The sequence below is a fragment of the Vicia villosa genome, linkage group LG2 (assembly GCF_029867415.1).
Source record: "Vicia villosa cultivar HV-30 ecotype Madison, WI linkage group LG2, Vvil1.0, whole genome shotgun sequence".
NCBI classification, from domain to species: domain Eukaryota; kingdom Viridiplantae; phylum Streptophyta; class Magnoliopsida; order Fabales; family Fabaceae; genus Vicia; species Vicia villosa.
In genome coordinates this window covers 139,807,133-139,814,690 of record NC_081181.1, presented here as the reverse complement: position 1 = coordinate 139,814,690, position 7,558 = coordinate 139,807,133, and the positions used below count along the sequence as shown (strand labels likewise).

Below are 7,558 nucleotides of genomic sequence, written 5' to 3'. Positions count from 1 at the left end.
CGTTTCCCTGTTAGATATCTTCTCATACTCAGCATGAGAGATAGCATTCAGCAAAACAGTTCTGCATTTATGATGATTCCTGAAAAGCTTACCCAGAAGAGGTTGACAATGATGATAATTGTTGTTTGAGTCCTATTGTTGTTTCCCTGTTAGTTAACAATGATGATAATTGTTGTTTGAGTCCTATTGCAGGTGGATTGGTATTCCTTTGTTATAATACGTTTATATCAAAGAGGTTGGAGTAACTTCATTGTTATATGAATAAAGGATAAGTGAGGAAAACTAGGATTTGTTAGGTATGTGTAACTTAACAAAGAAAACCTAGGATGAGACATTATATGGAACATACTGAAGGATAGAAAAACACTTAGAAAGGGGGGGGGGGTTTGAATAAGTGTAGCTTTAAAAACTTGACAGATAAAAATAAATGCACAGTTATTTTTATCCTGGTTCGTTGTTAACTAAACTACTCCAGTCCACCCCCGCAGAGATGATTTACCTCAACTGAGGATTTAATCCACTAATCGCACGGATTACAATGGTTTTCCACTTAGTCAGCAACTAAGTCTTCCAGAGTCTTCTGATCACACACTGATCACTCCAGGAACACTGCTTAGATACCCTCTAAGACTTTTCTCTAGAGTCTACTGATCAACACGATCACTCTAGTTACAATCTGCTTAGTTCACTCCTAAGACTTTCCTAGAGTATTCTGATCAACACGATCACTCTAGTTCCTTTACAACTTAATGTAATTCTAAGAGTTTACAAATGCTTCTTAAAAGCGATAATCACAACTGTGATATTTCTCTTAATCGTTTAAGCTTAATCTCACTAATATATTACAACAGCAATGTAGTGAGCTTTGATGAAGATGAAGATTCTGAGTTTAGATTTGAACAGCGTTTCAGCAAGTTTGATATGAGTTGTTTTGGTGCAGAATCGTTAACCTTGCTTCTCATCAGAACTTCATATTTATAGGCGTTGGAGAAGATGACCGTTGAATGCATTTAATGCTTTGCGTGTTCCGTACAGCATCGCATTTAATGTTATACGCTTTTGTCAACTATCTCGAGCCTTGTTCACGCTGTGTCTACTGACGTAGCCTTTAGTAGCTTTTAACGTTCCTTTTGTCAGACAGCGTAGCTTGCCACTTGTACTTTCTTCTGATCTGATGTTTGTGAATACAATGTTTGAATATCATCAGAGTCAAACAGCTTGGTGCATAGCATCTTCTGATCTTCTGACCTTGAAGTGCTTCTGAGCGTGATACCATCAGAACTTCAGTGCTTCTGTTCTCTTGTTCTTCTGATGCTTCCATAGACCCATGTTCTGATTCTGCTTCGACCATCTTCTGATGTCTTGCCAGACCATGTTCTGATGTTGCATGCTGAACCATTTGAGACAAAGCTTCTGAGCGCTGAATTATGCGTACTCTTTATATATTTCCTGAAAGGGAAATTGCATTGGATTAGAGTACCATATTATCTTAAGCAAAATTCATATTATTGTTATCATCAAAACTAAGATAATTGATCAGAACAAATCTTGTTCTAACACATACGTGTATTTAGAATTTTATGAGGAAAGGCTAACAGGCCTAGAGAAGGGCTAACATGCCTAGTGATTTGCGTGAGCAATCACCATTGTATGATGTACTAATCGGAACCCTTGTACTTCTTTATTTCTTTATTTTTCTTTTGAATGCTAACAGGCATTCTATGTGTAGAGAGGCACTGTGCAGAGAGGCACTTTTAATCTTGGCAGGTTTGATTCTCGCTTTTGTGTATGAATGGAACCTAACAAGGTAGAGACTTGTGATGGTGTACGGGCCATGTGAAGTGAAGATTCATGAGGGAAGGCTCATGAGTCCGAACCCATTTCGTATGTCAAGATTTTCCAAAGGATCCATGACTCGTGCCACCTCCTAGACGTAGAAGGGGACGGGAATAGAAGGATACCTTGGTAACGCTTTTACGATTAGTAGTATTGTGTTTGAGTTGTTGAACTCTATGTATGATTCCATATAATGTTAGTGTGTGAACTCAAGGTCTAGTTCTTTTTATGACTTGAGAGTGATAGGCTAGAACTTTGTAAAGCCGAGAGGATCCATAAGATAGGGAACTCACTGAGATTATTTTATCTCACCCAATTATATATTGATTTCAGGTACTACAGGTTCCGCGAAGGGTAAGGAGAAGTAGTTTGATTTCCTTATACCTTATGTTCTTTTGGGATACGGCGAAGCTTCCATTGTGTATTTCTTTTGGGATCATTGTTGATATAGTTCTTAGTATTTTATTTTGAACATCTTGTATGTATTATGTCATTTGGTAGAACTATTGTATTAGGGCATTAATATGTATAATGTGTTGACTAGGAACTTATAAGTATTTTCAGTACCAAATACTTGGATTCATGTATACATATATGCTTTGATGTATGTATTTATATATGGGTGTTACAGTGAGGATTAGCACATGAGTCAGTGTTTTAGTTAGCGTCATGTGTCATGCTCTGATAGTTGTAACACTGGCGACGCGATGTTTAGAGTTTATGTTTTATGACTCTAGTTATGTTTTGATGTTTTGAAGGATATGTTTTGAAAATGTTAAACTTAGTCCGTTTGATTTAATTTCCGCTGTGTTAACATGAAACGTTTTAATTAATGATGATTACCTCAGTGAATGCATGACATGACTGAATGATGTTTGTTTATTTATGAATTATGGCACCCTTATTTCATGTACTCTGAGGCTATGTTTGGGAGTTTGAAGGGGAGGGGAGGGGAAGGCTTCCAAAAATGAAATTTTAAAAAAATATAGAAAAATATTTGACATTTTTTGAAAAAATAATTTTGTTTAGAATGATAAAAGAGTCATTATCATTACTAAATTTTTAATTTTCAGAATACTATAACAACATAGAAGATATTTGGAAAATTTATGTAAACCCTTCCAAACCCTCCAAAACCCTCCTTCAATACAATTTTTGAGTTCCCCCATTTTATGGGGTTTTTGGTGTTATAAATAAACTCAAACCCTCCAAAACCCTCATACCCAAAATCTTTTTATCCTTTTCACCCAATTCTTCTTATTTTTCAAAACCCTCCCCTCCCTTCCCTTCCAAACTCCCAAACATAGCCTGAATGACTTGTTTAAATTGCCGCGGGGTTAGTAAGGGGTGTTGCAGTCCCTTCTACCGTCCACCTCAAGATGAAGTTTTACACAAAGAGAGGACGAGTTGCCACAGTGACTAGAGACATTGAGGCCGCGAGAAGGGTCTTCGATGCTTCTATAAAAGGCTACCAGTCGACCATCACCAACAAGAAACCGCGAGTGGAGGACAAGCCTGCTCGGGAAGTCTCGAAGACCCTACCAGATTTCGACTCAATTAACCTCGACAACCGCTTCACAAAAGACGATCTCAAAGAAGAAAGGAAGAAGGGAGAAGGACCTCAGACAGCTGAGAGCAGAAAAGCGCCCAATCACTCCATCCGTCCTGTCCCAGATGGCAATTTCGAGCTCATTCTCCTTGGGCGACGACCCCGACAAAGGCATGAAGATCGGAAAGGGACTCTCCGACCTGGCGAAGAAGAAACTCGAAGCTTGTCTCCGTTAGAATGCATACTTGTTTGCATGGAGTGTCGCCGAGATGCCCGGTTTCGACCCTGAGGTCGCCTGTCATCAACTGATCATAGATCCAGCCGCTAGGGCGGTAGTTCAACGCAGGCGTAGGCAGTCTTCCGAGAAAGCTGTAAAAGACCTCCTAGAGGCAAATTTTATTTCCGAAGCCAAATATTCAACTTGGCTCTCAAACGTTGTACTCGTTAAAAAATCTAATGGAAAATGGAGAATGTGCGTTGATTATACCGATCTTAATAGGGCTTGTCCCAAAGATGTTTATCCATTGCCTAACATTGACAGTCTAGTCGACAACTCGGCCGACTATAAAGTATTATCTTTTATGAATGCTTATTCAGATTACCGTCAGATATCTATGGCGAGATGCGACAAGAAATGCACGACCTTCATGACCGAATTGGGGAACTATTAGTACAACATAATGCCTTTTAGGCTCAAGAACACCGGAGCCACTGTCGCATGCTCGCGAAATGATGAACAGAGTCGCCACTAATATATTTATCCTATCGAGGGAAAGGAATATCAGAAAACCTGGATTAAAGAAAGGATAAGAAAAGGTTTTATGACCAAAGATTGGGTAAGAAGTCAGTTACGCGAGGGGAAGGTATTAACACCCCTCACGTCTGTGGTACTCCACAGGATCCACTTATGTTTGTTCTATTCTAAGGGTGTGCTATCTATAAATCTACAGCTTAATGCTAAGGGAATGCATGCAAAAGAAAGAAAAGGAAAATACGGGGAAAATAAGGTTTATAAATAGTTGTGCTCGCATAGGCCCAGCGACCTAATGCCTACGTATCCTTTTTAGGAATCAGAGCGCCGTAGTTAGGATCACATGTTTTTGTTTGTTTTTGTGTTTTTTAGTGGACGAAATTACATTCACATTCTAGCATTATGATAGCAGCTTGTTGGGTGGAGTCTTATGCGTTACCTGTCTGCGATCGAAAGGAAGCAACATGTCCGATTAAGAGAAAGAATGCCCTGAAGGCAAGAGAAAGAATGCCTCGGAGGCAAGAGAGAGAAGAGAGAAAATTGGTTTGTATTTTTTAGGTGTAATTCCATGATGGACAAAGCCCACTACTAGGCTTCGCACCACTTCCTTACTTTGTTTTAATTTGAACATTTATTAGATGTTTTAAGTGTTTTTGGTTAGGTGTCTTTTAAAGGGAATTTATTTGTGACTTGAATCATACCTCAAAAGTTTGAGTATTTAGAGAAATACACCAAGGCCCACACCTCAATCATTTCTCTAAGTAGCGGTTAAGAAATACACCGAGGCCTACACCTTAATCATTTCTCCCACTAAGTAGAAAAGAAATACACCGGGGCCTATCCCCCAATCATTTCTTTCCCATTATAAAAAGAAGTAGTAGCATGATTCGCGTCGTCCTTTATTAAATGTTTTAAAGTTGAAAAAGAAAAAAAGAAATGGGTCCTAGTCTAATTGCATGAAAGGGGCATTTCTAAATCTTAAATTGTCATGTTATTCTACCTAAGTGTTAGGATTTTAAGGGAAAACTAGCCTCAAGTTATGTTATTGATTACAAGTCTAAAAAGAAAATTAGCAGTTTGTATTTTTATTACCTAAAAAAATAGAAGAAAAGACTTGGTAAAAAATATTAAAACTAAAAGTCAAATAATGAGTCAGTGGGGGTGCAAATTGAAAATTGATGGTCTGGATAGTAGAGGGCGCAGGGCCCAAGAGATAAGCCCAAGATACGTTTTTTTTGTTGGGAATGATGCGCTGGGCCATGGTGGGGTGCAAATCCTGAAATTCGCAGCAAGGCCCAATGAGCTCCTTTTTTGTTCAGATTGATCATAGGCTTGATGGGCGGTGTGATGTGTGAACAATAATTCAAGGCCCAGGGATTTCTTCTGTTAGATCCATACTAGTAGAAGACCCGTGCGTCCGCACGGGTATTTTCCGTTCTTAAGGTGAGCATGAAGTAGTAACACAATAGAAAAAGTTTACATTTTTTATTAATGCTCGAAAGCCTCATTGTCATTATCATCTGATTTGTCAATAGATAGTAATGATAGAATATGTAAATAATAAAATATGAAATAGTAGCAAATTGTGACCAAAATATTATATTCATGGTCAATATTAATGTCAACAACCACGTGAAAGAATGAGTTTTGTAATTTGCCCCCACAAAAGGGATACTTTTTGGTATCTAATAGAAAAATCATGCTTGAAAAAGGAAAATATATTCTTTCATTTCTTAGATAATTCGATAAGGCTTGGTCGTTGTTGATATATAATTGTTATTATAAAATCACTAATAAGTGTAAATATTTAAAAATAAACATGTAGCAAATCACCAATATTATAAATTCAATATGTATAATAACTATAAATATTTAAAAATATCAGCAATAACTATAAATATTAACAATTTTTTGTTAATTAAAATAAAAAAAATGTATTGTGGTGATAGTGTTCCGTGAAAATTGTGAGTCTTTGTTAATTATAAATATTTTTAATAAAAAGGAACAACCACGGCCAAAAGTAAATAAAAAATAAAAAATTTTAGGCAACAAGGAAAAACTGTGACCAAAAGTAAATAAAATCGTTATCTACAATATTACAAACTGGATAACTTGACTGCAAGTTATCCGGTGAAGAAAAATTACAAACCGGATAACTTGACATCAAGTTATCCGTTGAAAAAAATTACAAACCGGATAACTTGACTGCAAGTTATCCGGTGAAATTACAAAAATGGCAGCATAGGCTTGATGGGCGGTGTGGGGTGCAGTTACCATGCATAGATAAAAATCTATGCACCGTGCATAGATTATTATGGACCATTGGATCATTAGATCAAATTCTAAACATCAATTGTTATTACTCAATACTCAATACTCACCACTCAAAACTCAATACTCACCACTCAATACTCAATACTCAATACTAGATTAAAAACATGATCCAATGACTTAGATTGACTTATGCATGGTGCATAAGGAAAATCCTTATGCATATTAGCCGATGCCGGCGGTGTGATGTGTGAACAATAATTCAAGGCCCAGGGATTTCTTCTGTTAGATCCATATTGTTTCATTATCACGTTAATTAAAAAACAAATAATAAATTAAAAAAGATAACTGAAAGGGGCAATTAGGGTTTGTGTATTGTATATCTATTCAGCTCTCAGACACTCTCCTTCCTCTTTGTCCTTCACGCTAGCGGCGGCCAGAAGCTACCCTCCGACGAAATTGAATCCTCCGGCCACCGCACGCAAAAACGCATCAAGATCCTCTCCTCTATCCGGCTTGCTCTCACTCTCTCTCAATCTCATTCTTTAACCCTAAGCTTCGTAACACTTGAAATCCGGAATGCAGAGGTTCGATTTCAATCAATTGGGAACGGATCGAAGAAGGGAAAGAAGCACACACATCAATCATTGAAACGAGTAAAAGCATTTACCTGTGATGAAGAACCAGTTGTGAAGTGAAGAGGAAAACCGGAGAGGAGGATCCACTGGAGCAGATTGGCGAAATAAACGCGGAAGGCTGAAGAAATTCTTTATTTCTCGCTACTTCGACCTCTTCTTCTATTCTTCTTCCCGAATTCCTCTTTTTCTTTGAATTTCTGGAATGTTGTATTCTGATTGTGAGAATTGTTGTAATGCAGATGTTGATGTTGATGAACGTGATTGCAGGTTGAAGGTAATGCTATAACGAAGATGATCATGTTGCTTCTTGATGAAGATTTTCAGAATTGAAGAAATAAGATGATGAATGGAGTTGTTGAATCAAAGGCGGTTTTGCAGATGAAGATGAAGAAGGGTGATGAAGATTTAATGTCAAGAAGGTGATGGTGATGGAGATGAATGAGAATGGTGGAGAAGATGGTGTGGGAAGAGAATTCAGAGATGAAGATTATGAGTTAGAGATGAAGCAGAAAA

General features: G+C 37.6%; 1 long non-coding RNA gene across 1 annotated transcript in view; it reads left to right on the top strand.

The window, feature by feature from the left end:
- The first annotated feature begins 6,755 nt into the window (after positions 1–6,755).
- LOC131646909 (uncharacterized) overlaps positions 6,756–7,558 on the top strand; it is a 2,916-nt gene continuing 2,113 nt past the window's right edge. The window contains exon 1 of the long non-coding RNA XR_009297675.1: positions 6,756–7,558. This exon is cut by the window's right edge and continues 160 nt beyond it. This is a non-coding gene — a long non-coding RNA (uncharacterized LOC131646909).